At 38.6% G+C, this 15,836-nt stretch overlaps 1 long non-coding RNA gene across 2 annotated transcripts in view; it reads right to left on the reverse strand.

The window, feature by feature from the left end:
• Positions 1–15,349, reverse strand: part of LOC137042956 (uncharacterized) — a 120,844-nt gene extending 105,495 nt beyond the window's left edge. For both annotated transcript variants that reach the window (XR_010898395.1, XR_010898396.1), the window contains exon 1: positions 15,111–15,349. This is a non-coding gene — a long non-coding RNA (uncharacterized lncRNA). The remainder of the gene's footprint in view (positions 1–15,110) is intronic.
• Positions 15,350–15,836: the final 487 nt, after the last annotated feature.

Raw genomic sequence — 15,836 nt, forward strand, 5'->3', positions numbered from 1 at the left:
AGCCCCAGGGAACCTGGAAAACACTAGCAGTGAAATGCTCTTTGACCATGAAATGGCCTGAGCTGGTAATAGTGGTTAATGGGTACGTGGAGCAGTGGTGCAGTGGAACAGCAGAGCTCAGCATTGGGCAGAAGGTAGACTGACTCGAGGGGATTCTGGCTGTTAGCAGGGTTCCTGTACAGTGAAGGGGACGATGAGGTTAGCCTAGTGATGATAGCATTCTCCATGACGTACTAAACGGCAGCCCACTGCCATGTAGGGGCATGGATGGGTTAAGACAGAGGTTTTGACTTAGAGTAATTATAGCTGCATGAAAGGGATGAGACTGGAGCACCTACTGTTATCCCTCAAGTAGATAAAAATCATTATAATGGCATCTGGTTGTGTGTGTGTGTGTGTGTGTGTGTGTGTGTGTGTGTGTGTGTGTGTGTGTGTGTGTGTGTATGGGCCTCTTTCAGAAAGCCAATGTCATCATCATTTATGTATATACCACCACTGACAAATTATTGTTCTTCGCCTACATATGTAAAAAATACATGTGTGCATATACATGCACGTTAACTCTTTCCTCACTCTCTGAAAGAGAGAAAAATATTGAAATTGATTAGAGGAATCAGAAGAGAGAATGATGTGAAATTTGCAGTCACTCCCTCAGATGGGTAGGTTTAGGTTTTGGTAGTTTAATGGGACAGAATATGCAGTTAGGACGGTATAAAAACCATCACGCCTATGGAGTAAACCACGTGTGGGGGTGTTCGTTTGTGTTTTCTATCATGGTGGGGACTTCAACCTGAATGCACACAGACTCATGGAGACTCATTGAGGTCCCTATGAGGAAACAAGCTTATAAACCATCAGGGTTTCTTTTTTAATGTAAAAATGCAGAAAGTTGTGCGATGGGTTGGTTTTGGGGTAGGGTTATTGTAAGGGGATAGACTATAGATTTAACAGTTTAAAAACCATTACGTCTATGTGTGTGTGTGTGTGTGTGTGTGTGTGTGTGTGTGTGTGTGTGTGTGTGTGTGTGTGTGTGTGTGTGTGTGTGTGTGTGTGTGTGTAAAATCATGGTCTGAATTGAAGATGTATATAATGTACAAATAAGAAAAAGCAATACCATACATTCCTAAAGAAAATGCTAAATGTATGTTTCCCAATAGATTTATTCTAGCCAACTGGATAAGATTCTCTTTTGATTAAGACACAAAATGTGTGGCACATCATAGAGCTGGTCTTTCACAGAGGCTACCCGCCTAGATAAAAAATGAGGAGGTGTAATTTAAAATGGTCAAATCACAGTGGGCCGCTCAATCATATGTATTGATTATGTGACCTTTGAGGTCACCGATAGGGTAAACATGCTTTTGATCAGGTGACTTAAATTGGCAACCGCTGAGCAAGAAAAATGACCAAAAGAATATCTCCCTGTGTCGTTTCATTAGTAAAAGCCTTTCATGGACCATAAGTCATCCTCATTTCTTAAATGCAAACAGGTAAATAGTACATATTATACTACAGTATAACAGCATACTGTATCTAAGATGCTGAATTTACTGTGACTTATTTGCAGAGAGTTAAAAAAAAACTGCCTTTATGTATATAGCAGTAAATTATACATCATAAAAATGTTATATATAAAAATAAAAACATTAAAAACACAAGTCTGTCAGAGATTTAGTTTTTCACCCATATTTTAAAGCTAAAATATATTTATATATTGTGTAAAGTGATATACAACTATAAAAAAAGGAAAATTTAGTATTCAAAAAACTGATCTTTGCAGAATCTTTTCTAACCAGACACTGCTAACCAAACTATACAATTTTTCCAATGATTCCTGGTTCTCTCAGCTGGTAGTACTAATTACAGCTTAAAAATAAATCCACACATTTGAAATGTCTCTGAATGACACATTGCCCTCATCCTTTGAAGGTCTCATCATCCTGTCCTCCAGCTAAATTTTGCAAAGGGCAAAAATGAAACCATTTGTCCCCCCACATGACAAGGGCCATGTCAGAGGCCAAGGGTGGCCATAAGAGGCCGTTTTTGATAACCATCTCACCATATTGCCAGTGACAATGCAGAGGTATCACAAGTCCTCCATTTACTGATGTCTCCATCTAAAGGTCATTACAGTGATGGGGAATGAAACATGACTAGACAATAGGGTGACTTTTCACCTCTAACCCAAGGCTGGGTCTCTCAGAATAATGTCTGTATTTTGGCTACACTAAGAATCTCATATTAAGATACAGTATTAATATCAGTCTACATTAAGCAAATACATTTTTCAATATCAATATTACAATCTGTTTACACTAAACCCTAAAGTTTCAAACTGTTATTTGATCAAAATACAGAAACAGAAATACCTCTATAATATATATATATATATATATATATATATATATATATATATATATATATATATATATATATATATATATATATATATATATATATATATATATATATATATATATATATATATATATATATATATATATATATATTCCACTCTAGTATATTTTAAAATGTATTTTATTCCGCGATGGAACAGCTGAATTTTCAGCAGCCATTTAGCTGCTCCAGTAGTGTCACATGATAATTCAGAAATTATATGAATATGTTAATTTGGTGCTCAATTAACATTTTTTATTATTATCAATGTTGCAAACAACTGGAACAAATTAACCAGATTAATAGTAACATCATGCTTGATGTCCCTTTTCTTCTGTTTAGGGTCCATATTATACACATTTCATGCCATACATGCACAAAATACTATCTTCAGAGCATCCTGATATGTCTCTTATGATTTATTGACAGTGGTCACAGAAAATACCATCTTCAAAGAACCCTACTAAAATATCTAATTATTTATTGACAGTGATAGCAGAAAATACATCTATGCAAGATTTTTTTCTTTTCTTTTCCTTAAAGAGTAATGTGTTGGCAACAAATAGCAATTGTCTAAAATACCTTTCCAGGGTCTCTCAAAAACACTGACCGCCTAGTTTTGCTCACCTGACTGGCATTGGCATTATGCTTTAAAGCATTATAATCATTGCTCGTGAGAGTGGTGTCACTTTAATGTATACCCCGGCGTTTAAAGCTGAAGGGGAAATGGCACTTAAAGGCACACCACGTTTCCCCAAGCGCTTCATAAAAGTAAATTCCCACGACTGAAAACACAAGAGCTGACGCTAAATCTTCCTTTCATTCAGTGCGAGAAACGAAGCAAAATCCTGCCGGAGTCAAACACTCTCTTTTGTGTGTGCTGTTATGTATACGGCTACCGCAGTAGCTGAAGGTATCCTCTTTCCCGGACCGACTGATTCCCCCGAAGAACTGTTGTCAGATGCCTCAGACACACCCTATTAACTCTGTTTGTCCCAAAACAGCAGAGAGGATGGAAGTGGATGGACCAGGATGTTCACATCCTCTGTTCTAGAGAGCCTGAAGTGCAACTTTACTCACACGGCTGCGCTATAGCAGTTCAAGTCCATCTGATCTGAGCCTTTGATCCATGCAAGTCGATGGTATAATGCGTCCTTCATGCATAGCAGTTACCTCCTTGCCCTTTCCTGACCTCAGGTCTTCAGTCCTGAAGACAATTCAGAGTCAGTTTACACACAGCGGAGATTAGTGGTATCACTTTACCGCCATCCCCTGCTGGGACACGGGCTTCGGGGGCAGGAAGATCACCACAGCGCTGGATGTTATCTCAATTGAATAGTTTATACAAGCTACATATCATTATGATCTCACTGAGATGTAATGCCAACAAATTCTCTAAACCCGAAAGTATCTGATGACTACAAGTATAATACAATCAGCTTTGGGTTACCAAAGCCATTACAATAAATATTAGCAAATTAGAAACAATAACAGCAACTCTCAAGTCCTCACAAGCGATCGCCTGAGCACAAAGCAGAACGATGCAGCTCTCACTGCACCTCCTGCCAGTCTGAAGTTTGCACATATTCAGATGGATTATGTTTTCTGGCAGTTAATTTCTTTCTTTGAAGCGCTTAAACAGGAGGTCAGCCTGGATCTCCATATCAAAGGCGTATGAATTAAGTCATTTTCCCTCTACTCTTATTTTAAGGGAATACAGAGAAAAGTAGCCTGCAGTGATATGCTATTGTCAGCTTCTACAGAGGCTCTCTTTAAAGCAAGGGTAACATTGCTAGGGAGAGAATCAGCAGCATTCTAGTGAAGCGGAGAATGAGATCACTGAGCTTTTTCAGCGGGGTCAATGGGAAGGCGAGGCACTGTCACGTTTAAAATTCAGCCCTTTACCTCACACACTGGGCCCGGCACAAAACCTGCATGCCTTTATGTAAAGAGAGGCCGTCTTTAAGCAATATGTTAGCTTTAATGAATGCACTGATCTCGGGTGAGAGCGAGGGTATGTTTGTGTATATGTGTGTGTGTGTGCGTGTTTGGAAGCGTGTGCATGGGCTTGTGTGTTTTGCGCCAGTCAAGCAGGGACAGGGTCAAAATCACAGAGGGACTAATCCTATGTGTCAACATGAGGACTGTTAGCTCCTACCATCACAACCTGCAGCTAAATTTACAGTGAAGAGAGGCCTTGCATGGCGGTGGCCTTTGATGGGCTTAATCTATGCAACAGTGAAGTATGAGACTGCACACTAATGCCTACGCTCAGCAGTGAAACTCGTGTGAGACAATGTCCTACACTGTCTTAATGCATCTATACATGGTGTGCCTGTAGCCGTAGGTGAATACGACCAAACATGGGGTATGACTGAATGCTAATAGTACTGGACGTTATATTTATTGAAATAAGTAAAGCTCTGGGCTCGAACCCCATGCAGCTACGGTGCCCTCAAAGTTAAACGTGGCACTAGCAATGTCAAGGCCGTGGGTTTAGTTGCCAGGGAACACACACACAAAAAAAATGATTACCTTGAATCCATGGTCAGTCACTTAAAGTAACTGGTTATTAAATGAAATAAGCACCGGGAGTTTGATATAGGATTAGATATCTAGCTTAGACATGTTATTTTGGTACTTAGAAGAAATACTTGGACAAAGAAACACATTGCCATTAACAAATTATTACATTATTTTAATAATAAATACAATTATTTCACCAGTTTAGACCAGTGGTTCTCAACCAGGGGACAAGGGCCCACTAAGAAGCTTTAGTACACTTCCAAGAGTGCCTTAAGATGACTTAGGGTGCCTTCACACTGAGCAGTGGGTACATTCGCAGCAGTCCGAATCTGATCAGCATTGGCCTGGTTTCACGCGCTCACTCTTGCTTGAATCCAAGGTAAATCATCACCACTGTCCTTCCTCGAGAGTGTTTTGTTGAACTAATGATGTTGTTATTGGCTAAAATCATGTGCAGGTTACTTTACTTCCTGAACAAGTTCCTGCATTAGAGTTGTTTTCACAGTCAAACGAATTGCGCCACAGACAGTTCCAGTGCAAATGAACTCAGACCACCTTCTATAGATAGTCTTGTGTTTAGTACTTAGGGTAACATGGCTGCTTTCACATTAACAATTTTTCATTAAAACTGTGCCCCGTTATGAACTAAACCGTTAGAGTAAAGACAAGGCTTTAAAAAACTTTTTAAAAAAAGTCAATTCCGTTTAATTTAATTAATCCTCAAACACTTGGAAGTCTACAAATTATGTATTTAAAAAAAATGTAGTAGTAGTAGCAGTAGTATATTTAAAGCCACAATATATAATCTATGACACCGCTAGTGGTTGCTTATTCAAAACAAAGGCATAGCTTGAAACAGTGCAATTTTATCATATTAGATACATTTGTGTGTTGAAAGTTATGTTATAATGCTACTCTGTGCGGTCGCTCTATGACCACTATGAAACACTTGTAGCACACTGCAGAAAGCTAGATAGATATTAAACATGGTACTCAGTAACTTAAGAAAATGAGATGTAATCAATAAGACAAATTGTGTTGAGCTATATTGTAATAATATATATATTAGTTTTCTGTTGATGAATGTAACCAGTGCTCAACTGTCTAATAAAACACTTAAGCCATGTTTCACAAACAGGGCTTAGGCTGAACTATGATTAGGCATTAGTTCAATAAGGACATTTAAGTAACTTTTATAAATGTGCCCTTGTAATAAAAAATAAATAAAAATAAAACATTACAGGTGTACATGATACATCTTAAGACAAAACAATGGAACTGGCATATTTTAAGATATATCAGTACAAGTTTCTTTTAGTCAAAATGACTCAAACGTGCAGTTTAGTGTCTAGGGTTAGCTTGAGCCTTGTCTGAAATAGGGATGCTATATTAAATAGTCTTTGGTGTTTCCATGATTTCTACAAAATAAAACAGAAATTGAGGGTGACACAGGTAAGATGTCATTGGTAACACACGGATATGATCCATGTCCTTGTCAAAATGTCTTATTTCCTTGGATTTAAACATTCTTAGAAACATAATTGAGATAATGTACACAAGTAAATTATTACATCGATCTAGCGGTTTTTAGATATTTTAATCTGAAAAAAAAAATATTGTGCCTTTAACATCTCATTTGAACAACCAATAATTAACTACTGTACACTGATTTACACCCAGTTATTAATAAAATATTTTTGATTCACTTAAAGCAGCACTAGGTAACTTTTCAACCTTCATAATATATTTTTTAAGACTCTTGTGATGATAAATCGACTTACAATAGGTTGAATGACACGTCTGCCATAGCCTGATGGGGTCTGTATCGTTTTTAATCGTACTTTTAAACTTCGGGTTTCGGGTAGTAACCCGAGAAAAAGAAAAGAACTACAAAATTCGACTGCTTTACGGCATATGCGTCACTTCCACCAACGCACACACTTCCTTACATTCGGACGTGCGAGCCCAACTTTGTTCGTCGGATAATATAGTCATGTCCGAAGCAGCAGAGACAAATAAGAAAGAAAAGGTTTTGTTGGAGGAAAGCAATAAGAGGAAATGAAAAAATGATGGGATTAAAGGCAGGACGAGGATCAAAATGTGACCAGGGTTTGCTCGTCGGCGTGAGCTGAAGGAGGCGTGCCCGACCGATGCTGTCCTGCTTGTTACGGTGAGCTACCACTCAAACATTGAACTGAAGTATCATATAGATTCTGTAAAACGGTAACCAATAGACTACTATAATGACGCTGGCTTGTAAACGTGAGCATCGTGATTATTTGGCGTTTGAAAAAAATAAAACCCATGAAATGATATTCATATGACATGCTGAAACATATGCCACTGACTGTAACGTTACCTGGGATGAAGACATTTCACACGCGCCGCCAGAAGAACTGTTCAGGGGAACTGTTAGTGCTGCACGACCCGCGGGACGCTTTTATGAAGTTATTTGGCCCGCACCGCACCACTGTATATATTTTTACAACACGCCGCGCACCCGCGACCATTAAATAGACATACGGGGTCCGCGGGTTATGAGACGACCCGCGCATTACTAGCTCAGGGCTATCAGGGTTGTCATGTCAACAAATGCACGCGCGATGGCATCCCCTGTTGTAGGATGACTGAGCTTACGACAGTAGTTGAGGACATTATTTTTTCCAAACTGTAGGGGGACCCCGAGAGCAAAAGTAGCCAAGTGGGGCTTTAAAATAACTGACAGCACTGCAATGAATTGTCCATTTAAATCAATAAAATGTATCAATCGTCATTTAAGCAAGGTCATGCGTATGTGTGCTATTCAACCACGAAACAAGTAAAGCAGGCATGAGGAAAAGTAAAGCAGGATGTCGGTTATGTTTGGGGCCATTTTACATTAAAAGGCTAGAGTTACACCTTTAACATGACTAAGTAAAAAAAAAAAGGTAAATGGACTGCATTTATATAGCGCTTTTAACAGACCCTTGGCCATCCAAAGCGCTTTATGTTGCCTCACATTCACCCATTCACTCTCTCATTCATACACCGGCGGCGGTGTCAGCCATGAAAGGCGCCATCCAGCTCGTTGGGAGCAGCTGAGGTTAGGTTTCTTGCTCATGGACACCTCGACACTTCGAACCACCAACCTTTCAGTTTCTTTGTAGACAACCTACATGAACCACTGAGCCACTGCCACCACTTTAAGTGAGCGTGTGCATTCACAGCCTTTTGTTTTGTGCAAATGTAAGTTGCAATAGTGTGTTTATTTTGTGTAGGCCTATATGCATGATTTATTTATTTATCTAAGAATTAATGCTGTACAAAGCGCACCAGTGATCATTTTCAGCTTCAGCGTATGCAGCTCAAAAAATGCACAAATAATAACTACAATTAGGACTGTCATAGTACATACCATTATAAAGAGAATGATATTGTAATAAAGCGTTGTGAATTATTTGGGTTTAGTTGCCGTGTTTCAGAGTTACACATTCTGAATAGCACGTAACTTAGTTCAAGTTCACTTGTGCATTCACATCATTTTGTGCAGATATATTATGTTTATTTCGTATATGATAGGATGCGATTCATTGAGTTAAATAACCCACTAGCAAAGGGCTTCAGTTAACCGGTGTTCATTCAGCACATGAGAGATCAAACAGCAATGCACAACTAATAATAACTATGACTGAGACTGTCATATTACATAACATTATAAAGAGTAAATTATTACACATTCTGACCAGCACTCATCTGAGGCAGCGTTGGTAACACATTCTATTAGATATAGCATATTGATTGGTGCTCTGTAGAGAAGTTTGTCCATTTAGGGCTACTGTAGAAAAAAACGTAGCCAAAATGGCAATATCACTGTAAGGGGAGCCATGGTGTATAGAGATAAGGGCTTTATACTCCACTAAAAACTTAGTTATGTATATTATATTGCATTTCTGTCAGTAGATCTTCATAAATACTACACACTGAACCTTTAAGGCTAACAATGAATCGATTAAATGATTAATTGAAGTATAAGAATGTGTAAAATGACGTCCCTAAAATGGACATTATTTGGTGTGGGTATATATATATATAAAAAAATCCTAGCCCCAAATTCAGTGTTTAAATGCACTGTAGAGAAATCTTTAACAATGGCAGGGTTGTTATAATGAATATTCAGCTTTTCTACAGGGTCCTTTGTTTCCTTGCATCTTTGTCTGCCCTTCATCACAGGCCTGACCTGATCCCAAAGTTCAGAACTAAAAGCACTAGGACAGCCCTGGTATGACATGCCACAGTCTGTAGGTCTGGCTCCGGGCCCACAACCCCGCTGGCTCTGTCCTCTGCCTCCCCCGTTTGCTCTGAGAGACCGCAGGGACACGGGGCCTGACACTGCAATACTGCAGCTCAGGCTGGTGCCCTCTTTCATTCTCACTATCACACAGCCCATTCCCGTAGAGACGTGGCCACACAGAGACACAACCCTACCGGCTTTGACTGGGCCAAGATCCGATCAAGCCTGAAGGGAAGGGTCATCCTCCTCCCTGACTTCAACTTGCTATGATCTTTGAGCCGAGTCTAAAAAGGGCCCCTGACTTGATTTGAGCAGACAGTGCCTTTGAAAGCTTCTTTGCATTGGGCCACTGTAGCCTGGAAAAGGAAAGAGAGGGGTCAGGCTGCACGCAGGCAGGAAAAAGCAAGGATGAGCGAATGTAGCCGAAAACCACGCTTGGAGTACAGATGGCAAGATGTTTTATGTGTGGCCTCAATGGATCATGTCAGCCTGGACACTAAACAAACAGCGGCACAAAAGAACATGTAAACACGAGGTGCTTGGAAGAATGTCCAAGAAAGATATTCACAAGATACGGAATGTAAAATGTGTCAAACAAAACACATTTAAATAAATAAATGTACATTACATATCTTCATCTACACAACTTTATACGCATTAACACACATTAAAATAAATATACAAATATCACACAATGTGTGTGTGTGGGGGGGGGGGGGGGAGTTGTTTAGAAGTGTAATAGATTTGTAATATTTGTATATTTATCTAACTATATATTTTACATTTATTTATATTTCTGTGGTAATCATATTTTAACGTTTGGCAACAAAACTGATATTTTTTCACTGCAATTTGTGATCTGATCAAAGCGGACACTGCCTCGGAGGACTGGGAACCAGCACAACCCTGAAAACCAGCCATGGTCATAGGTCAGTAGAGGGGAAGTAAAGATCCAAGTCCTATCCCGTAGTGTGACACGCAGCCTTCACCCGCTCGCCCCAGAGGCTTAGTATCCGCGTTAACACTTCAAACACTCGATATCTTCACTAGACACAAAGGACACTTCTGCCTGCCATCATCACCATTTCTTCCAGGGAAAAGAGATATGGATCCGTCCCAAAGGTAGCAGGCAGTTGAAGTCGCCTTGATTAAGTCCGAGGTTTTGTTGTATGACTTTTCCCCTGCTGAAAGCAGGACTTTTCCATGCAAATGGCATCTCCTGTCTTTAACGCAAGCCAATTCGAACTAGCCTTTACAATAGGTCAGTGGATATTGTAAAGCACTGACAGGCATTTTCATGAAATTTAAATGAGTAGCTCTGGAATATGGCAGCTATTTTTTTTTTCTACACGTTTTCTTCTCTTCTGTTCTTATCAAGGCTTATGACTTGACAAACAAAGGTACTTTTTTATACAAACCTCAATCTGTGGTGAAGTGCTTTGTTGGTTTACTGCTAAAAGAGACAAGTGTTGTAGAATTAACAAACAACACTGTCATTTGTTTTGTTGTACATCCATCAATTTCAACCCAGAAAACCTCACAATAACCTCTGATGCATTTCAGATAATACAGAGATGTTTGTGCACAGCAGTCTTCCACAGCTCAATATAACAAAACCATGATGTGATCTGAATTTAAGTTCACAGACAGAGCAGAAACAAAGGCTACGATCACACTGCGAGCCATTCCAATTTACCGCTCAGATCAGATTTTTTCTGTATAGCGATTCACATTGATGTTTTAAATGTGGCCAATATCAGATTTCAGTGAGAACAGATCACGGTCCTTAACTGACCTGCATATGCAAAAAAAAAATGATAAAAAGACGCCACGCAGCACGCCGTTATATGGAAGAAAACAGAGAACATTAAAGGGCTAGTTCACCCAATTCAAGACCTTCGTTCATCTTCAGAACACAAAGAAAAAAGAAAAAAAAGAAATCTGAGAGCTGTCTGACCCTTCTATAGCTATTTAATTAACAATCTTAAGGCCCAGGAAAACATCGTTAAAATCATCCATGTTATTCCAGTGGTTTAACCTTAATTTTATGAAGCCACAAGAATACGTTTTGCACACAAAAACACAAGTAGTGTAAACAGTGCAGCGCTTCCTAGTATGGCGGCATGAATCGTGCACATGCGCCGTGCTGACATCATCAGCATTGGCCAATGGTAAGCCGGTGTTCTGGAAGCGCTGCACTGTTTACACTACATCAACAGTGCAAGAGTCTGACACAGGCTAGAAGAAATTGTTAAATAAGGTTGTTATTTTTGTTTGATTATTTTTGCACACAGACAGTACTCTTGTCGCTTCATAAAATGTAAAAAAAAGTAGTTCTGTGTGTTCATGTGTAGATTTTTTTGCCCCGACACAGGCGACACATTCGGCTTATGTTAAAGGCTACACAACATTGCATGCAAAACTCAAAACTGGATGTTGGAGCTGTGGCCAAGTGGTTAGCTCGCAACACATTGAGCTGCGGTGCTCATGCAGGCAATACAACATCGAATTTCCTGATCTTCCTTCTACCCATTATTTCCTGTTATATATTCTTGCTTGTCTATAATAAGATAATTATATTTATAATGTCTATAATGAATAAAAAGGCAGCAGTAACATCACTGTACTGTCTAACTGCATATGAATAGGAACACATCTGGCATTCGTCTGCAGCTGAACAACTGCAACGGTTCATTCATTTATAAAACAGGCACTGTAAGATTGCGAAACCTTGTCTGAGATGTGCACCTGAGTCGAGGGAGGTGAGAAAACACCTTATTTTATGGTTCACTTGATTCCGCCTGCACTAGCTGTCTGCATTTTCTCTAATCTTTTAACAGCCCGAAACCACAAGGCCGCCCACATTCTTACTACAGCTAAGAAGCTCTTCAATTCTAGTCCACTTCAGCTACCAAAATCAGGTAAAGAATAGAAGTGGAATGGAGGGGGGGGAATCATCAAAGGAGTTGATAATAAATATATAATTGTGTGGTCAAAGAGTGTGTTTTCGCTCTGTGTGAGACCTCCCGAATGCTGCACAGAGTAGAATGCGCTGCAGGCAATCTTTTGATGGAAGGTCTCATTTTCAGCCTCCCGCCGTGCAATATTCAAGCCAGTCTAAAATAATACAGGACTCATTTCGAGACTTAGGACCTCTCGAATATGCTGACAATAACCAACGGCTGGAGCTTCAAATGAAAAACAGCTTTTCACAGGGAGGGCTTGAGTGGCACCCGAAACCCGGGGAGCAAAGATCCTGGATCCATGCTTGGAGATGTCACATAACGCCACAGCTGTGTTATTACCAGGCTGTCGCGATGCAGAGATTCACAAACCGAGCAGTCTAGCTCGCGCTAAGCGCTGCGTTCATTAGGCGTAGTGAGCTTACAATGGACTAATCATGAAGCGCAAATTTGGCAGCGGTTGTGTTGAGTGACAAAAAGCATTTAAAACAAATCTATCATAACATCATCAGCCTAGTTGCCAAATTGATCAATCGCACACTTAAATGAATTCCATTTTGCCTTTGATATGAATTAATGCTGAACAAACCAGATGTTGTATGTCCAACATTAGCCAGTTGGCAAACCGCTAGCTGATGATGTTGAATATTTTTGGTTATAGCATCATGTTGGCAGGCGACTAATAACATTATGCACGTAATAATATCAGAATTTTAACATGTAAAATGTTACAGCTATTCTTATTGACAAACATAATTGTCCATTTTCAGGAGAAAATGAAACAATTTGAACCATGCACACCACAAAATAAGAGTGAGAAAACTACACGGGAGAGAATCCTAGTGCTACATCTTATGTTACACCGGACAACTTTAGTGTGAGATTTTTAGAACTCAACAATCCTTTTCTCTCATCTTGGATAATCAAGCTTGGCCACATACTCTCCTTTTGGGTGAGGAGAGAAAGCAATTCGCCTGTTCCTCCTTCACACATCCTGAAGACTGCCAATCTCCAGCCCTCCTCTGTTGCACTTAGAGCTTCAAACACGTCGCTGAGCCTTTTTAAACAGACTGTTATCCCTTTAAAGGCAAATCTTTTCAGAGCTATGTTAGATAAAGGACACTGATCTAATACAAAGCAAGCCCAGAGAAACAAGACCACATGATGCCCAAAATTGCTACTTAGTGGTGACTATAAAGAGGAGGTGCCACTAAATTGTGAAAATGTAATGTTACAAAAGGTTTGGCTAAACAATAATCAAAAAGTGAAACAATGCATACATTGGCCCACCATATGCTTAAATTCCCAACGCAACAGATAAATATTTCCTTTAAGGCTTTTCTTTTAGCGACAAGGTGCACACGCCACAATGCTTTTCAACATATGGCTTGAAACCATTACATCAGTGCGGTCTCATCCTGTATTGGGAGGTGTCAGAGAGAGGTGATATCAGGCGGACGTGTTGCGACAGGCTGCTTCAAAGAGCAGGAGGCCACACTCTCTTTTCTCTCGCTTTCTCTCCATTACTCTTAAAGCACCCGGCCACCCAGCTGCACACAATTACAACCCCAGCAAGCATTCAGGCAAACCCCCACCTCTACCACAGGGCCAGTAATCAGTTAGATCTCAGCATGCATGTTCAATGATCTGTTATTAATTAATCAATCAAAGCTAATCAAGGTAAACCTCACTTTTCAAGCAGGTCAGAACACACACTGTTCTACTCTACAAGTCTTTTCCTCTTGCCCTTCTTGAAAAAACATCAAATTTACAGTGAGAATATAAGAAAATATCCATGTTACGTGGGGTTTCAAAATATTTATGTAATTTTTTTAGCTTTTACTCAGTGGTTTTGCATTGAGTGGCCAAATTGTCAGTTCACAAGAGACATTTTAAGCATCCTACACCAGTAGCCTCGATTTACAGTGGATTTTACTGCCAAAATGAGCAGTAAAAATAAAAATGCAGCACTTCATAAGGTATCGCATTTATCCACCTCAACGGTGTAAAATAAATCCTACACAATTGAGCAGAAACAATAAAACACAGGCCTTTCCATCTCATTAGTTTAGACGTTTGTGAAAGTGGCCATATGTGCCTAAATATTCCTCTACAACTACACCTTTTCTGTTGTTAAATGTACGGTAAAAACATGCAGCTATGATTGCCAGAATGGTAAAAATACAATGATGGTTAACAAGCATTACAAAATGGAATTTGAGATTTTACGGTTCATATATAAAATATATAATGCTACCATGACAACCAATTTGAGCAACTGTACTTGTTTTTTGATGGTTTTCTTAAACTGTACTGATGGAGGACACGATAGAAAACCAAAGTTCAGCAAAATCGGCCTTTCTGGCAACAACAGTCATCAAGTTAGAGTGTTAACTACACAAAAACAAAACTCGCATATGACACTGAAAAAATGCAGTAAACATCATTTAAAACAACATGTATCTTACATGTATCATAAAAACTCCAGTAGAGATGAATAATCAATAAATGTGATGATAAATGTGTTTGCAGATGGAATTCTTGGAATGCCCCTTTACATATAAATTATATATTATATCACAAAATAAAACCAACAATTTAACAACATATATATATTATATATATATATATATATATATATATATATATATATATATATATATATATATATATATATATATATATATATATAAAACCACTAAATAAGACCTTTAACTTTTTGCATTTATTACATTAGGCCTATATTTTGACAACATAAACAACTGAACAAATAATTAGATTACAACATACTGATTGCATCATATGGTAACTTATATACTTATCTATACTTATATACTTATATAAGGCGTCTGTGAGGCCTAAAAATGTGTAAGAGGATTGTCTAGATATGTTTGGAAACACAAAACGTTTCTGAACAGTTGCTTGGACACAGTGTTACAGGTGTTTACACTCACCTCACTTTTCAACAGCATTGACTTTGCATCCCGTCGTGTTGGCGAGTAGCTAACTTACACACACCGTGTGGTCAATTTATGGCATAAACACCCCGCGAAATGACAGTTATAAAGGCCACAATGGTGGTTAGATATAATACAAGTTCCTTAGATGTATAAATCTAGACATTCAAACAAGAAAAGAAATAGACGACGGACAGGAATTTTCTGTTTGTCCTCCAAGGCCTCCATTAACTACATAAAAGAGCTAAGAGGGATTCGATATATCCACTGAGCGGCGCTATAGCCCGCGAAAATGATGTGTTGAGCGGGCGCGGGAAAGCTCCAAGGTGACAGGAGAGCGAGGTACGTCACTGCTGCTGCTGCTACACTCTGCCACGGTAAGAGAACTGCATCTGTCACCCCTTGAAATGCACGACCACTGTGAACATTTGAAATTAAAAATATAAACTGTGAATAAAATATAAACAATATTGATTGATACAAAAATATATATAGAAAGTATATATATATATATATATATATATATATATATATATATATATATATATATATACTTTCTATATATATTTTTGTATCAATCAATATTGTTTATATTTTATTCACAGTTTATATTTTTAAAATATATATATATATATATATATATATATATATATATATATATATATATATATATATATATATATATATAGCAAATATAAACGGCATTGTGAGTTTCAGATTGCT

The sequence above is a fragment of the Pseudorasbora parva genome, chromosome 16 (assembly GCF_024679245.1).
Source record: "Pseudorasbora parva isolate DD20220531a chromosome 16, ASM2467924v1, whole genome shotgun sequence".
NCBI lineage: Eukaryota > Metazoa > Chordata > Actinopteri > Cypriniformes > Gobionidae > Pseudorasbora > Pseudorasbora parva.